The sequence below is a fragment of the Phascolarctos cinereus genome, unplaced genomic scaffold (assembly GCF_003287225.1).
Source record: "Phascolarctos cinereus isolate Bilbo 61053 unplaced genomic scaffold, phaCin_HiC Scaffold_5;HRSCAF=322, whole genome shotgun sequence".
Lineage (NCBI taxonomy): Eukaryota > Metazoa > Chordata > Mammalia > Diprotodontia > Phascolarctidae > Phascolarctos > Phascolarctos cinereus.
In genome coordinates, this window is record NW_027555958.1 from 85,775,958 (window position 1) to 85,795,126 (window position 19,169).

General features: G+C 35.1%; 1 protein-coding gene across 1 annotated transcript in view; it reads left to right on the top strand.

Annotated features, from left to right (window-relative positions):
* The window catches only part of PDE10A (phosphodiesterase 10A), a 394,215-nt gene that overhangs the window by 115,685 nt on the left and 259,361 nt on the right, over positions 1-19,169 (top strand). The window lies entirely within an intron of this gene.

A 19,169-nucleotide genomic window follows, 5' to 3' on the forward strand; every position in this document is an offset into this window, starting at 1 on the left:
CAGTGGAGCTCGATTTTCAGCCTGAGGCAAATTACTATCCTTATGGATAACTTTCTTTGCTAAGTTCAGAAGTTTATGTAAAATTAAACAAACAAACAAAACAGGTTTTAACAAAATAATCACAGCTCAGAAGTCCCCAGTTAGGAAAATTCTGGATATTGAGACACAGATTTAAATTTCATTCCTTTAAAAAAAATTGTGTAATTTTCCAAATGACCACTGTCTTTCTGCCATTTTGCTTTTCCTGGAATGGACTAAATATATGAAGGCATTCAATGTACATCAGACATGATTGGTCATAGATTCTTATGTAAAGGAAAAGTACTTCTGAAGAAATACACTAAGTTAAAAAAATTATAATAGACTTAAAGGACATAAAAACTTAGGAGTAAAATGCCTGTTACTTGCAGGCAGAGATAAAATAGACAAGAAGGATTTGAAGCACATCACCAGTTCCAGAATTCTCTTGGGGAAAAGCATTTAATCCATATTCTTCTGAAGGCTTCCTTTAGAAGTGAAGGTGGTGAATGAAGACAGCTAGGTGTTGAGTAAGAGGATAATTTGCAATGCCAGAAGATCTTAGTTCATTTTATTGACCGGTGGTAATTGACCAGTTTAGTAATAAATCCATGGAGGCCAGCTAAGAATGCTGTGGACTGGCTGAGAGCTAAATCCCTCCCTGGTTCTTGAGGAGATAGGAGTGGAACTAATTGGGAGCTATGTCTGGTGTATTGAGATTTGATAGTAACATGCCTACATTTATTCTACCACTTTAATTAAATACTTTTCTGCAATGATTGAAGTTTAAATATCACCAGGTCACACAGGTGACTAGAAGTAGCAAGCCACAAGTGTGTGATGGACACATATCACGTGTGCAGCCTGCCGCAGCAGCAGGTTAGCATCAAGAGGGCCAGCTCTTCAAGCTGCTCCGACAGAGATCTTCTTGGATAGGTTGGCTGAAAGTCACAGCATTCTCTGGGTGCTGTTTGCTGCACTTATGTGGGATGTCCAGTGGGCTAGATGGCCTCTGAGGATCCTTCTACCCTGGAGATTTTAATTCTGTGAATCACTGAGACATTAAGTTTGCTTCAAGGTCACGCATGAAGTATCTAGTTATACATTTCCTGCGCTGACATTTGACTCAATTCAGTAAATTTTAGATCTTGAGTTAAATGTGTTCCTATTCTGTTTAGTTTATATGAATGACAGATTCCTCTCTGCTGTTTCTTTGTCCTATGCATTTGTATGTATTAGTGATGTTAAACATAATTTAGTATTATATAGAAATCTTACAGAAAGTTATGTGATTATAGAAACTGTATAATCCAGTCCTCTCATTTTATGAAGACACTGAGGTCTAATGAAGTTAAATAACTTGCTCAAGGGCAAACAAAGGAAAGTGAGACTTACATTTTAGTGATAATGCAAAAAATAAAGGTTGTTCAGAACTTGTCATTTCCAGATAGCTTTACTTTTTTTAATTATTAAAATGCAATTCAATCATACTTCATCCAGGTATGTGTATTTACAGACGTGAAAATATCATTAAATCTATTATCATAAAATGGAACAAAATTATCTTTCAAAGAATGCTCCCTCAATACATTTACTTGTAAGTCTTTTCTAATGTGTTGAAAGGGAAAAAAAAGTGCTTCACCTGTCATTTGAGTATCTGTATCATCTTCTGTGACAGTTTGGAATTGATACTTAACATTTAAAATTTATTCTAAAGGTAGAATTCCTCCACCCCCACAAAAATTAACTAGCTCCTTTATGCACATCGAAATTGAGCAGACAAATTTGACGTATGAACTTTGAGGACAATATTAAGAAATTTCAGTAAAGCAAATACGTAGTTTTTACATTTGAAGGTATAAAAGCAGAAAACGAAGACTGTTTTGTGAGAATAAGATAGAGAAATTATACTTTAAGTCTTATCTAAGATCCTTTTTGGCAGGGTGGTAGTTTTTTTTTTTAGGGAAGCGGAGACTATTGTCTTATTTCATATCGATGTGTAGAAGCGGGTTGTTGGGAAAATGCCAAGACTTTAAACAATCTAAACTAAAAATTATGATTTTTCATTTTATTCACCTTTGTTATAAAGAGAGGCTATTATTAGTTTTTCTGAGAATATAAAGATACTGTGATTTTTACATAGAAGCTGTGACTTAGGAAATAGATGAATTAGGAAATTCCTTTATCCCTAATTCATTTAAAATATTAGCTTGATATATAACTTTTTTGACCTAGACTCTAAGGGTGATCTTCAGTAGGTTAATGCCCTTTTGTGTGCCTCAGTTTCCTTATTTGCCTTTGTAAGAGTTGACTGTTAATGGGAAGTGTGAGCATATCTGTTCTTACTTGTCATCATTAACCTGCAGCAAGCATTGAAGAATAATGGGTCTACTTAGAGTAAAATACAGGTTTAAGAAGGCTTTATGAACCCACATTTGGAAGGCATAGAACATTTCATGGGATGTTTTAGCCAGCTGTTCTAGTTTTAAATGGACCTCATGCACATTTGAAAAAGATTCAGTTTGACTTGAGACAAGTAAGGATTTGGGCTTCTTTGCCCTTCCCTGTTTCACTGCCATCAGAAGTGAGGTGCTGCTAAGACACTGATCCTTGGGTAGAGAAATGTGAGTAAGGATAGTTGGTTTTTGCAAACCTTCCTTTCTTAAACTGTACTAAAGTAAACTTTTAGTACTATAATTTGGCAAATGTTAAGTCTGATACTTTTATCGAAAGGGAGCACCTCTAAAAGTACAGAGGTTCAGTTACAGTGTTAGAATTAATGCTTTAGAATTAAATGAACACTACCACTTGCTCTGCCATTGGACAGCTTCCATTCAAAACAGTAGCCAGGAGACTATAGAATATAAAGGAGACAGAGAATATAAAGATACTGTGATTTTTACATATGACTTAATGAATCATGTCTACTCATTTCTGGCAATCATCTTTTTTAGCAAACTTGAACATGGAGAAGTAGGGCATATATTTTGTCTTCATCATAAAACTTCTTTCTTTACTAAACATTACTCTAGAAAATGACTTTTGAAAAATGGAAGCCAGGCCAACCTAGGTTTTCAAGTGCAGGTTTTGTTTTGTTTTTGTATTTTAGGCAAAATGTTTTTATTCCCTCTTAGTCTTGAATTATTTGTGTAATTATTAGAATGTTCCACTTTTCATTTTCTCTCTAGACGTTTTAAAGTGATATATTTGGACCTCAAGCATTTTATGCAGTTTTTGTCTGAAACCTGCAAATATGAATGACTAACTTGAAATGAAATAAAGCCTTTATCTATGAATTCTTGAGACATTGAGGAAAATGTTTTGTTTTGTTTTACTTTAAATGATTTTGAGAATTTACTTTTTTTTTTTCCAGATAAAATTGGTGACATAGATTTTGGTGATCCAAATCATCTTGTGTTTCCATCTAAAATCAACCATTAATTTAACAAAAATTTGAATATCTACTCTGTTTAGTAACAATAATGATGATGATAATAGCTACTTGTGTATTATTTGCAGTGTGCAAGGAAATGTCATAGGCCTGCCAGAGATGCAAAGATGAATATAAAATAGCACCTTACATCTATCCCGAAGCTTATGATATATTAGGAAAGATGAAATTTGAAAACAAATAATTGTAATACAAACTACAGTGTGATAAGTATGTAAGAAATATATAAGGAAAGTTGAATGAGTTGGGCAGCTATGGTGTTGCAGAAAGAGAGTTAGGTTTCATTTTCAAGGATCTGGGTCTCAATCCTGGCTTCTTTACTTATTGCCTATATGTGATGGTTAGACAGATCAGTGTTCAGCTCTAGGTTTTAGGAAAGATATTGATCAGCTCAATGATGTCCAGGAAAAGGCAGCCAGGATGTCCCAAACTCAGGCCATATGAGAGTGGTTTGAAGGAACTGGTGATGTTTAGTTTGGAGATGGAATTATTTCGAGGGAATATGATAATTGTCTTCAAATATTTGGAGGACTGCCATGTGGGAGCAGGATTATATTTGTTCTATGTATCCCTACGAGGCAGAGCTAAGCAGTGGGAGTTGAAAAAAGCAAATGCATGCTTGACATCAGGCTAAGCTTCCTAACAATTAAAACAATCCAAAAGTGGAGCAGGTTGTCTTAGGATGCAGTGAATTCCCCATCAGTGGTGATCTTCATATAGAGACTGGATGGCTGTTTACTGACTAGGGTGTGTGTGTGTGTGTGTGTGTGTGTGTGTGTGTGTGTAGAGGGGAATTCTTGTTCAGGTAATGATTACATTATATGGTTCTCAGGCCTTTTCCAGCTTTTCGAAGTCACTTAACCCTCCCACATCTGTAAAATGGAGTTGGACTGGATGACTTCTTAATTGCCTTTCTCCTCTAAATTCTGTGATCCGTCTTATGAGTTCAGGATGGGGAAATCGTTTCCAGATGAAGATATCAGGGGAAGGCTTTATAGGGGGTGGTTTCATAGGAGATGGTGCTCAAAAAAATGGTTAGAATTTAAATAGCTATTTAAGCTTTTACAGAACCTGCCACACCCCAATTCTCTTGAGTGCCTGCACTCTTGGGATCTTTCAGAGACTGACAACTAGAGTGCCTAGAAAGCTGTACTTTACTGTATAAAGACCATTTGCTTGCAGAAAGAGGTATTTAATGAGAACTGTTCACCTATGAGGCTAATTCTTCGTTTACTATTGACTTAAAACACATTGAAAATCACTCATATATTAAAAAAATTCTTAATAGTAACAGTAATCCTAAATATATATTATTATTATAATTATTTCTGAAAGGAGAATGGTGACAGAGATGTCTTGTGGCCCATTTGGGGAAGGATGGAAGGGAACAAGCATTTATCAAGCACCATCTATGTGCCAGGCACTGAGCTAAGCATTTTACAACTGTCATCTCTTTTGATCCTTGTAACAACCCTGCGAGGTAGGTGCAATTATTATTCCTGGTGTAGGGATCAGGAAACTGAGGCATTAAGTGACTTGATCAGGGTTACAGAGCTGTTAGATGTCTGAAGACAGATTTGAGTGGGTCATTTTCCTAACTCCAGGCCTATTGCTCTATCCACTGTATTAGCTAGCTGCCTCTAGTTGGGACTATGTGTGTGTGAGGTTATGTGGAATCCTCAGACTCTAATAGAGAACGTTATAGTAGCTCTTGGCCCACAGGTGGTAAGGAGGGTCACATAACCAGTCAGAAGGAGATTACAGGGGTGTCTTTGCCAGCACTAGGGACAGAACTCTGTTGCTTTGCCTATACTCACATCTGGGTCACAGTCCTGAGAGATGTTCCCAGGGTGAGGATATGGGCACAGTGGAGTGGGGACCCTTGTTACAGCTCAGATGCTCGCGGTCACTCACAGACCAGAGCAAAGTCCAGGAGAGTAATAAACCCACCTCTCCTTAGATGGTAATGCCTTGGGAGAGCTGAAAACTTGCAGGTCCCTAGAAGTATCTCTGAAAACAACTGCACAAAACCCCTGAAGCTTGAGACAGTGTGCCCTCCACCCAGGAAGCACAGTACCACTTTAGCAAAGAATTAGAAGTCAAGAAGTAAGCTGGAAAAATGAGCAAACAACAGAGAAAAAATTCTGACTATAGAAAGTTACCGTGGTGACAAGGAAGATCAAAACACACACTTGGAAGAAGACAACAAAGTCAAAGCTCCTATATCCAGAGCCTCAGAGAAAAATATGAGTTGGTTTCAGGCCATGAATGAGCTCAAAAAGAACTTAAAAATCAAGTAAGAAAGGTAGAGGAAAAATTGGGAAGAGAAATGAAAGTGATGCAAGAAAAATCATGAGGAAACAAGTCAATAGCTTGGTAAAGGAAGTGCAAAAAAAAATATTGAAGAAAATAACACCTTGAAAACCAGAAGAGGCCAAATGGCAAACGAGGTCCAAAAAGCCAACGAGGAGAAGAATGCCTTGAAAAGCAGAATTGGTTAATTGAAAAAGGTGGTACAAAAGCTTACTGAAGAATATAATTCCTTAAAAATTAGAGTAAAGGTTAAAGTGTTTACTTTTCTACATGGGAAGATATGTGTAACTCATAAGAACTTCTCATTATTAGGACAGTTAAAAGGAGTGCATATAGACAGAGGGCACAGGTGTGAATTGAATATGATGGGGTGATATCTAAAAAGGGGTGAGAAAGAGGAATGTACTGGGTGAAGGGGAAAGGGAGAGGTAGAATGGGGTAAATTATCATAAAAGAGGCACAGAGAGCTTTTACAGTAGATGGGAAGACAGGGGAGATGGCGGGGAAGGAGTGCTTGAACCTTACTGTCATTGGAATTGGCTTCAAGAGGGATAACATACATACATACATACATACATACATACACACACACACAAAATTGGTTATATAAATCTCCCTTACCCTACAGGAAAGAAGGAAGGGAAGGGAGTATGAGAAGGGGGTGATCATGGAAGGAAGGGCAGATTGGGGGATGTGGTAGTTGGAAGCAAAACCCTTTTGTGAAGAGACAGGTTGAAAGGAGAGAGAAAACAGAAGGGGGAAAATAGCAATCATAACTGGGAAAAAATATTGAGGGAAGTTTCTCTGATAAAGGCCTTATCTCTCAAATATATAGAGAAATGAGTTGAATTTATAAAACTAAGACGCATTCCCCAACTGATAAATGATGAAAAAACATGAACAGTTTTTAGATGAAGTAATCAAAGCCATCTATAGCCATATGAAAAAATGTTCTAAATCACTATTGATTGGAGAAATGCAAATTAAAACAATTACTACCTCACACTTATTAGAAAAGACAAATGTTGGAAGGGATGTGGGAAAATAGGGACACAAATATATTGTTGGTGGTATTGTGAACTGATTCAGTCATTACCTAGAACAATTTGGACCCATGCCCAAAGGGCTACAAAGCCATGCACACCCTTTGACCAATAATACCACTACTAGGTCTGTATCTCAACAGAAATACAAAACAAAGAGGACCTAGATATATAAAATATTTATAGCAGCTCTTTTCTGGTGGCAAAGATTTGGAAATTGAGGGGATGTCCATTAACTGGGGAGTGGCTGAACAGGTTGTGGTACGTGACTATGATGGAATGCTATTGTGCTAAAAGAAATGATGAACTAGAGGCTCTCAGAAAAGCCCAGAAAGACTTACACAAACTGATGAGAAATGAAATCAGTAGAACAGAAGAACATTGTACACAGGAGCAGCAATAGAAAAAGATGATCAACTCTGAATGACTTAGCAGTTCTCAGCAATACTATGATCCAAGATAACTCTGAAGGACTTAGAGTGAAAAATGCTACCTATCTCCGGAGAAAGAACTGAATACTCAAAGCATACTTTTTAAACTTTATTTTTCTAGGGTTTTTATTTTGGTCTGTGTTTTCTTTTACAACATGAATAATATGGAAACATGTTTTTCATGACTACACATGCATAACCTGCTTGCCTTCTCAATGAGGGGGGTAAGGAAAGAGGTAGAGAATTTGGAACTCAATTTTAAAACTGGTTGAAAATTGTTTTTACATGTAATTGGGGAAAAATAAAATAGTAAAGAAAAAAAAAACTTGGAACTTCTGTGACATATATGTTGTTTGAATGTGCCAAGGACAGTAAAGAACAGTTCGTGGAAAATCATCATCCTGTTAATTCTATGACCTCAATAAGCAACATAATTTCAGTTGGAACTCTTAATACAACTCTGTCGAATTAAAAAAAAACCAAAACATCTATAGCAGACGAGAGATCCCAAAGGTGAAATTCTAGAAGGCTGGAACTGGGTCGAAGTGGTTAAGCATTTAAGCAAAGCTGGATCTAAAGATGATGAATAAGGAAAGAAGATTTAATATGAGAAAACACCATTTTTTAATATAGTAAACTAAGGTCAACATTTTTCTCTCAGTACTCTTCTGTTGAAGTGGACTTTTATAAAACAGAAGTTTTTTATATGTTTCTTAAGTAGTTAGATCACAAATTCATGCAGAAATTTGTTGGTATTGCATTATTCTCACAAATTTGCTTTGAAGGAAGGTAGAACATGTCACCAGGAATGTTCAGTGTCCCTTCAGGAATCTTTTAAGCTTTACAAATGATCAAGAAGAATAAATAATGATATATGCAGTGTTAATTTATACTGTCTTATTCTGGAGTGATTTTTTAAAAAAGGAAATGTAAAATCAATTAGAATAAAGCTGCTTATCAAGCATACATTTTAAAGCCCTCATCTCAGTGGAATAAGTAATAAGTGAAGTTCTTTGGCAGTATGGTCTATATTAATAGGTTTGTCACTTTATTTAAAGTCTTCATCTGTTCATTTTCTTGAATTACTGATGTTTAAATTGCTTCCAAGAAAGCTAGTGGTTTTAATACCACTGTGATCTTTTTGTGTAGTTCACATTTGCATGTAGTTACTTTCCATGTTTTTTTTTTTTTTTTGTAGAGAATTGCTTTCTTCTCACAGATAAATATAACTTTTATTTTTCTCATATTGATCAATTGAGAGGTTTAAATGTGAGAGATTTTTATAATATGCAGGTTAAGGAAAAAAAATTCTGTCAAATGTGTTGGAAAAAATTTTATATAGATGTGCTTTCTTGTATTTAAAAAAACATTAATACTGGTAATGGAATAAAAGATCTTAATGTCATTTAAATTATTTTAATTTTTGATGACATTGATTTTAATGAATTTGCTAAATTTACTAAAACAAACAAGAACTCATCTTTTACTAAAGAGGTGAGTTTTCAGCACCTTGGAAGGAAAATGTAGATTGCTAAAAAGAAGTATTGTTCATCGAGAACGCATCATGTCAGATGAAACATTTCCCTTTGGTGATAGGTGTATTAGACTGGTAAATCAGGGGAATTCCTTAACAGTTATGTACCTGGATACTAGCTATACGCGTAAATAAAATCGCTCATGATATCCATTTGAGGAGGATGTCTTTGGAATGCAAAGACTTGTCCTTTACTTCATTTGTTTTAATATTTTTTTTTTTATCAGTGATGTGGATAATACAATGGATGGCATAGTTAACAAAATATTCAGATGACAGAATTGTGTTGGGTAGCTAAAATATTGTAGTTTAGATCCCCAAAATACAGAATAAAATAATAGGTCAGATAGGATAAGATAAATGTCATTTGGGTTCAGATAATCAAAAGCTGGCATATAGGAAAGATCTTTCAACAGTATGACAGAGCAGCCAAAAATGCTAATGCAATCATCTTTTCATTAAAAGAAGCAAAGTACTTAGAATGACAGAGGCATTCTATACTATGCGCTTGTTAAACTTCATCTTGAATGTTATCTTTCAATCTGGGTGACACATTTTAGGCTCAGCATTGAGAAGCTAGAGTATATATAGAAGATATTGAGTAGAATGTTGAGATAACTAGAAACCATGACACACCGGGTTTGTGTGAAGCAGTTTGGAATGTTAGGCTGCAAGTATTTCTTAGGTACATCTTAAGATCACAGATGAGATAGGGAGGGAATGTTACACCTGATTACTAGCCTCAGGGGTATGAATGACTAAATGTGAGGGAAAGTATTTAACTTCTTGTTGTTGTTAGAAATATTCCCATTCTTAAGGGGTACCTAGGTGGCTTAATGGATAGAGCATCTGCCCTGGACTCAGGAAAACTTGAGTTCAAATCCAGCCCCAGACACTTATTAGCTAGTTGTATGACCCTGGACAAGTCCCTTAGCCTCCATTGCCTCTAAAAAATAAAAAAAAAAAGAAATATGTGCATTCTTTAGTGGTCCCATTCAAAAGATGTTTCAGCTTTAATTTCTCTAACAATTTGATCGATCCTGTATCTCCTCTTTTGCTTTAAATTTCAGCCAAATTTTTGCAAGATGAAAATTAAAGTATTTATTTTTAAAAATTTGCTTGTTACGTGTGTCTTTTCACATAATTTTTCCTTACAATTTTGAAGATATGACATCTGGAGTATATACTTTTAATATAAATATTAGTTTTTTGCCTATGGTTCCTTTAAGCATAATGAAATTTCCTTGTTTATCTCTGATTATATTGGGAATTTTTATTTTTGATTTATTCAGTAGCATGATTGCATCTTTTTTTTTTTAATTTCACCTGATGAATAATACATTTTGCACCAGCCTCTAATGTTTATTCTATATATGTCTTTGCTTTTAAGATGTGTTTATTTATTTATTTTTTTTGTAAGCAACAGATGGTAGTGTTTTGTTTCCTAATCCAGTCTTGTCTCTTTCTTTCATTTTGTTGAATTGTCTGTTCCTTTCACATTTGATGTGAATATGAGGGTTAGATATGTTACACACATTTATGTTGCTAGTATTTTTTAAAACTAGGGTGTTTGGGTTTTTTGTTGTTGTTGTTGTTTGATTTCCCTTCCTCTTTTAAGTGAGTACTTTGTCCCATGATTAATTTTGATTAGTCTTCTATGATGTAACTTCCCAAATAGCTCTTTTCCCCCTTAACCCATTTGTCAGGTTTTCCCCGGGGTTTGGAGTTTTAATTATGGATTTCTTTTTTATTATTTGATTCTTCCTCTTGTTTTTTCCCTTCTTTTCCCCCTCTCAGTTCAGTGTTTAGTTCAGAATCCTTCCCCTTCCCTTCCAGCTTCTTCTAATTGTTGTTTTTCCTATGTTTTTTAAGGGTGTCTAGTTCAGAGTATTTTGAACCTTTTTGTTTTGGTTTATAAATGATATACTAACATGTCATTTAATTATTTTGTGTTCCTTGTGAAGTTAGAGCTTCTGAAGTACTAATTTTAAGTTCCATCTTTTGACTAATTATTATGTTATTGATCTTTTCCCATCTCTTGTAGATCTTTTCCCATCATTCCTTTCTTTTGTTATTATTCACTTTATTAGATAGCAAATTCATGAGGAAAATAATGAAGATAAAAACATTGTCTCTATGGTAGCAATACCTTATTTCCAACATCATGCCATCTATCCTCTTCCTCTCCGTGGTTATTATTCTTTCTATTTCTCATGCAAGTTTTTTCATCCATGTATGTCCATCCTTCTGAGTGCCAGAAGCTCCCATTACTTATCTGTGTAGCAGGATATTGTCTACGGCGGCATATCACTCTTAGGAGAAATGGTCTTCCTATACACCAGCACTTCCTCATATTGTATTTATTTTGAAATCCCCTTCTCCCGTTACAGATTATATACCTTTTTCCTTTTGGTAGTGCCCTTCAGTGGTACTCTTTCCCTTTTCCCCTTTAGGTGGGGGAGACTTCGTTTCATTCCCTCTATTTCATTCAGTCGCCCACCCCACTTTTGTAGCTACTCATATATGCTGTAGCCCCTCTTTTTTGCTAGAAGATATCAGAGTTATCTATCCTCACACAAATAGAATACATTGCACATTTCCCTCTTGGAATAATCCTGAGAGATGGGCTAATTTGTTTTGTTACGTATTCTTTCCTTGGTAGCTATATTTGCTTACTTTTGGGGAATTTGAAAATTAAAAAGCTTACTCAAGTCTTGGTCTCTCTTTTTCTCTCTGTCTCTTCTTTCCTCCTAGAGTACTTCAAATGGCTTTCTTTGATTAAATATTCATTTTTGTCATTCATAATTAAGCTTGGGTTTGTAAAGTACAACATTTTGAGTGGCATCTTAAATTCTTTTGCTTTAAGGATTTTGTTTTTCTATTCCAGTTTGTGATTTCTGGTGAGTGCAGACCAGTGTTGTATTATTCATTTTTTCTTTCTCTAATATTTGAAGGCCTTTTTCCATTGTTGTTTACAGACTTTATCATTTGTTAGTGTGAAATTTAACCATTATGTGTTCCAGAGCTTGAAGCATAGAGTCCCTCTCCTCTATCCCTCCTGAGGCAATCTGTGGATTCTTTTAATTAGTTTGTATTCAGAATTTGATTCAAATTTTTCTGTTCTGCTACTTATTTCTGTTTTGCAGGACATAGATTCTGACATTTACCTCCTAATTTCTCTTAATTTTTAATTTCTCATTTAAACAATTCTGTAATATTGTTGCTGCTGTTGCTTTCTGTCATGGAATTCCACAAAGTTCTGTGTTTATAAGATATTGGTGTAATTTCCTTTGTCTTATAATGTTTAAAAAGAGAAAGTTGTCATCTTTTAGATGTTTTACTACTCATCTTTTTAATTTCTAGTATCCTTTATCTTCTTGAGCTTTTTATCTGAATTGGCTTTTTCTTGAAATCTCCTATCATTTTTTGACTCCTCTCCATTTAATGGAGTTGGGTTTTTTTGCTCCCTTAAGACTGGACACTAGGTTGTATCAGCCACCCTCAGTTTCCACTGGCCTGAATTCCTGCCGCAGCGATCTTCTGAGGGAACAAGATTGGCCCCATTTAGATTTCACTTCCCTTTCCTTCAAGTCCAGCTGCACATTGGACATCTGTCCCAGTTTTGGCCATTCATAATTTTTCTAGTTAGGCTACATTGTTGTTGTTGTTTGTTTTTTTGTTTTGTTTTGTTTTGTTTTACGAGGTTGAGGGAGGCCAGGTATGGAGTTCCCAGCAAAATCTATGCAACCCAATTTGAACTTTTCCTAACCTAGGACCTCCCCTAGACAGATAAAACTCAATCAGTTCTTCCTCTTCCTATTCCCTTCAGAGCTAGGTAGACTCAGTGTCTCCTGAGTGTTGTTGTTGTTGTTGTTGTTTTTTTGAGTAATTTCCAGTGATATATAAAATTTAACAGTCATTTTAAAAAAATTTTGAGTTCTAAATTCTTTCTCTTTCTTCCTCCCCTCCTTCACTCCTTGAGTAGGCAAGAAATATGATATTGATTATACATATGAAATCATGCAAAACATATTTCGATATTAGCTATGTTGCTAAAGAAAACACATGCAAAAAATAAAGTCAAAAAAATATGCTTAAATCTGTACTCAAAATTTATCAGTTCTCTTTCTGGAGGTGGTTAGCATTTTTTAATCATGAGGCTTTTGGAATTGTCTTGGATAATTGTCTTAATCAGAGTAGCTCAGTCTTTCTCAATTGATCATCCTTACTATATTGCCATTACTGTTTATAATATTCTCCTGGCTCTGCTTGCTTCATTTTACATCAGTCCATATAAGTCTCCCAAGGTTTTTCCTGAAACAATCCTGTTTGTCATTTCGCATAGCACAATAGTATTCCATAATAATAATACACCACAAATTGTTCAATCATTTCCCACTTGACTGGCATGCTTTTCAATTTTTAATTCTTTGTCACCACAAAAAGAGCTACTAATATTTTTTTGTACAGATAGGTCGTTTTCACTTGTCTTTTATCTTTCTGGGATTCAGATATAGTGGTGGTATTCCTGAATCAAAGAGTGTGCACAGTTTAATAGCCTTTTGGGTGTAGTTCCAAATTGTTTTCCAGCGTGGTTGTACCTGTTCGCAACTCCACCAACAGGGTGTCCCAATTTTTCCACATCTCCAGTATAATTAATTTTCCTTTCCTGGCCATGTTAGCTAATCTGATAGGTGTGAGTTGTTTTAATTACATTTCTCTAATCAGTAGTAATTTAAAACATTTTTATGTGGCTGTTGATAGGTTTGATTTCTTTTGTCTGAAAACTGCCTGTTTATAAGCTTTGACCGTTTATCAACTTTTTAATGGCTCTTTTTTTTTTTTTTTTACAAATTTGGCTTAGTTCCCCTATGTAATTGAGAAATAAGATAAATTTGCTGTAATTTTCCCCCCAGTATTCTGTTTTCCTTCTAATTTTGGATGCAGTAGTTTTGTTTGTGCAGAAGCTTTTTAATGTCATGTAATCAAAAGTACTCATTTTCCATTCTGTAATCCTCGCTACCTCTTGTTTGGTCATAAATTCTTCCTTTATCCATAGATCTGACAGGTACATTTTTCCATGCTGCCCTAATTTACTTATGATACCACCTTTATGTCTATATCATTTATCCATTTTGACCTTATCTTGGTATCTAGTGTGATATGTTGATTTATGTTTAATTTATTCTAAACTGCTTTCTAGTTTTCCCAAAAGTTTTTGTCAAAGAGTAAGTTCTTCTTAGGCCAAAAGCTGGAATCTTTGGGTTCATCAAAAACTAGATTACAATACTACTCTGTATTGTGTACTTAGTCTATTCCATTGATCCATCACTCTAGCTCTTAATCTGTACCAGATTATTTGTAATATAGTTTGAAATCTGGACCTGGTAGGCTGCATTCCACATTTTTTCCTTTGATTATTTTAATATTTTTGACCTTTTATTTCTCTAAATTAATTTTAGTTTTTTTCTGGCTGTAAAAAATAATTTTTTTTGCAGTTTGAATGGTATGGCATTGAATAAGTAAATTGGGTAAGATTGTAATTTTTTTATTATATTGGCTTGGCCTACTCCTGAGCAATTAATATTTCTGTCTTTATTTGTTTGAAGAGTGTTTTGTAATTGTGGTGATATAATCCCTGGGTTTATCTTGTCAGGTAGACTCCCAAGAAGTTTAAATTGTCTGCAGTTATTTTAAATAAAATTTTTCTTTCTGTATCTTCCTGCTGAGTTTTGTTGGTAGTATAAAGAAATGTTAAGTTTTGTGGATTTATTTTATAGGCTGGAACTGTGCTAAAGTTGTTAATTGTTTCACCTAGTTGTTTTAGTTGATTTTCTAGGGTTCTCTAAGTGTACCATCATATCATCTACAAAAAGAGATAGTTTTGTTTCATCATTGTCTATTTTCGTTCTTTCAATCACTTTTTCTATTGCTATAGCTATAATTTCTAATGCAATATTAAATAATAGTGGTGATAATGGACATCCTTGCTCACCTCTTATCTTATTGGGAAGGCTTCAAGTTTATCCCCATTACAGATAATGCCTGCTCTTGGTTTTAGATATACTGCTTATCATTTTAAGAAAGGCTCCATTGATTCCTCATAACTTTCTAGTGTTTTTGATCAGGATGGGTGTTGTAATTTGTCAAATGATTTTTTGGCATCTATTGATATAATCACATGATTTTTGTTGTTTTTGTTACTGATATGGCCAGTTATGCTGATAATTTTTCTAATAGTGAACCAGCCATGCTTTCGTGGTATAAATCCCACCTGGTCATAGTGTATATTCTTTGTGATATATTGTTGTAGTCTACAGGGGGAAAATTCCTGAGTCCAAAAGCATAAGCCTGTGGGTCTGTTTGGTGTGCCCTGTTAGATTGTAGAAGATGCATGGTGATGGAAAGGGTATTCAGTGAAAGGCATTAAGGATTCGTTTTCCCAAATGCTAATTTGTGTGGTTTTTATGTTGTTGGGCTTCTTGCTTTCTTTTCCTGTGAATTCAGTAGTAATCGCTCTACTACTGGTTTGTAATTTGGAGTGTTTTTTTTTTTCTTTTCATTTTTGAGAGTTCGTGTTGACTGGGGAAAATGCTTAGTTCAGTATCTTTTTGGTGATGTCATGTAGACACTGCCATTAAATTTAGCAGTTAAAAGACGGTTGGTGACTTTGGACGGTGAAGTTTCACTTAGTGATGAGGTGCAAAGCCAGATTATAATGGTTTGGAGAATGGTAGAAGAGAAGGTAGAGGCGAGAAGGGTAGAAAGCTTTTTCTAGGATTTTGGCTATAAAAAGGAGAGATAAAAGATGGTAGCTTTAGGGAGTGGTGGGGTCAAGTGATGCATTCCTCCTTTCCCTAGATGGGCATATCTAGGCCAGATTATAGGCACCAGGGAATGAATGAGTAGGTAAGGAAACACATAACTTATAGTAGGAGGGGGAATTATTATGGGACCAACCGTTAGAAGAAATAGGAGAGAATGGGATCAAGGGTATGTGGTCCTTTGAAATAGAAGGGTAAAGGAAGAAAATAGGAGATTGTAGTAGGGAATGTAAAAATGAAGAGAAGGGGAGAAGAGGGAAGCCAAGGAAAAAATGGGCTCTGTTTGCAAAGTATGAGGTAAGGCCCCTTGATAAATTGTGGGGTTAGGCAGTGGGATAGGAGGATTGAAGAGAAAAGGTGAGGTTTAAAATAGCTGCTATAAAAAATGAAATTTAAAAAAATGAAAATAATAGAATCAGCTGCCACAGGAAGGATATAACCATCTTTTTCTTGGACTGTGGTACAGTGGGAGTAGCAATTGCAGAGATTGAACACCTGGAAGGTTGGTACATTAGATGGAATAAATATATTTGTTGAAGTCTTGTAGTAAAAGGGCAAGTCTTGGGATGAAGTGGAACACTTTGTGTCAGAAGCTGAACTCCTTGAGAAAGGGTGGAGAAGGATCCAGCAAGTAGTAGACAAATGCCACCAATGTTTGATTTGTGTGATTATATTTGGATAAAATGAACCTTAAAGGTAAAGGAGTTGTTCACTGATGATGGTAGAGAAAGATTCTGGGAGTGGCAAGGGGAGTGGGGAGCAAGGTGTATTCTGATTCTCACTCCAGAACATGGGTATGCATGCAAAGGGTTATGGAATGAGAAAAGTATGACCAGGGATCCGGTGTCTTGTGGCAGAGGCAGAGTGTTTTCTCCCTCTTGCCACACCCCCAACTCACAGGGGAAGGTTTCTGTGAGTGCCAGAAGTGGAAGGACATTATAGTGTCATCATTTAAATTATGGCAATTTGTGTTGTAATTTCAAGGCTATCACACAAAACAGCTTTACTTGGTTCTAAGAAAGCACTGTCTTAAGTGAAACAGCATTTCATTTGGTTTTGTATGCATGACATTATCAAGAAATATTTAGGACAGTATTCTATTGGGTATGCCTATATAATGCAATGAGATAGATTTCAGAAAACTCAAATGAAAACCATCCTCATTATTTTATCTCCAAGCTGTACTTGGGAAGTTCCTTTGGCTAAATAGATGGCCTGAGTTAACTACAACTGTATTTTCATAATTAATTTTTGCTGAATATATTCTACATTTAAGTTATCAATGTACAAAACATTTTGTATGGATTCAGGCCTGAAGTCATAATTGGTAAAGTAATGTAAAACCTTTCTTGGAAGAAATCTAACCAGTTAAAGAGATGCTGCCCTTAATTGACCTGAAAATGGACCAAGCCATTTTTTTGTTTTGATTTTCTACTGAGTCTGTGGCCCTCACAGTGTTACTATGCACTGGCTTCCTGCCCTGTCCTTGTAAACAGGGGAGGTATTGAAGTATATGAGGATCCTGCCGAGCTCAGGGACAGTGTGACGCGTGTGCTTGCAATTGCAAACAGACTCCAGGTTTTTAGTTATTTGAGCAAAAGGCTATTGAGCAGCAGAGAAATTCAAACTTTGGAAGGACAGTCTTGTCAGGATAAAGAAATAACTGTTGGAATAGCGTCAGTCTTGAATCAGTCCTTTTCATTCATGTGTATATATAACATTTTAAAAAGATTTTTTTTTCAAATTGTCACCTTGGGGGACGAATTAAAACTACAGGGTATCCCTTTATTTGGTTATACATGAATAACTGGTTATTTTCTCTTAGCATCCCCAGAGAACAGAGAACTCAAAATTTCTAACTTCCTGTACAGTGATATCCCTTTCTTTAGAGCTACAGTAAACGTCTATCAGGCAGGAGTGAAGAGTGTGTTTTCAGTTAAGGATTTAAAAAAAGAAAAAAATAAAAACCTTGCAGTACCTCATGATTTACTTTGGAAAACTTAAAAAATATATTTTAGGAATAAATAACTGTGAAAACAACTCACATCGTGTGATTTTCAGGTTCATTTTTTTCCCTTTCCTTTTTTCCTTTCCAATCTAGAGCATAATTAAAATTAAGTTTTGGTGATTGTTTCTAAAAATTAGAGGTTAGAAAATTCTTATGTGGAAATTGAGTGGCTATAGTTATTTTTCATTAGGATTTGTTTTAGGTTGCAAGATTTAAGTGGGAGCAAGAAGACAAATGGTGGATTTTTCCAATCCTTAGAAATTTCAGACAATTGAGATCCCTATTAGAAGCAGGGACCATAATTGAACTGAAAGATTTTAATTGGTAAAAAATAGGAGGGCCCTTTAGATGTTTTGAAGTTGTGACAAATTACTTTTTGGTGGGTTTGGGAGGTTATCAGACCCAAATATAATAAAATAATAAATGATATAAATTTAATATATAGCCACCGTTATTGGAAATGTGGAGAAAAAATGAGGAATTACTTTTTTTGAAGGATGAAATGATTTGTATTTTAAAATCATCAAATTCCAGTTGTCTGCTTTCGAGCTTTATTAAGTTTCAAAGGCTTGGTTTGAATTATTTAATTATTTATGTTAAAGAGCTGATTTGCTGGGTCATATACCCTCTCACATATATGCAACTAATGAGACTGTTTCTGAAAACCAGGCAGAATTTCCACTGGGGCATTTATTTGGATAGTTCAGTTTACCGAATGCCTTAGAAGAAAATGGCCACATGATTAAAGAGCTTTTTGGTTGTTTTTAACTTATTTTAATTTGTAATAGAGAGTTTCCTCATTGGTCCAGCTTATTCAACCTTAGTTGTCAAGTCATTGAGATTGCAACTCACACTTTTTAATTAGTTATGGAAATGACTGAGAAACAGCTGGATGTCGTGAATAGAGAGAGCCAGCCTGAGAGCCTGAAGGTCTGAGTTCAAGTCCATCCTGAAGCATATTGGCTCTTTGACCCTCAAGAAAGTCACTTAACTTGGTGTACCCCTAGGGAGATCACTTGAAATTATAGATGGCAGAACAACAGAATATCTGCATTGGTAGAGGAAGTTGACTCACTATTTACTGGAGAGCTTCCCTCACCAATTAAATATATAGATCCAAACCAGCAGAAGAGAAAAATTGTTAAGTGTCTACTAAGTTAGAAAATAAAACTTAGGATGCAGTTATTAAAATGAACTGCATAGTTTAACTCATTTATAAATGTAAAATTCTTAAGGTTTGCAGAATAACATTATCACCTTCATGGTATGCTGTCAGTTATCAAAGATAGCTCAGAAAAGTAAAACTGCCATAATTTTGTTTTTTTCTTTGTTTTTAGAAACTGGCCGGCAAGTCTGTTACTCATTTCATGCTTTCAGTTTTACCTTTCTTGATTTTTAAGGAAATATAAATCTGAAACGTATTTTGGTATTTTTTTTTCTAGATAAAGAATTTTGTACCATGAGATAACAGGTTTAGTGCTGAACCCCATTAGGCCTACATTTTACAATAGTTATATCACTAATTGTTGGTGTTGCTGATTAGTTTA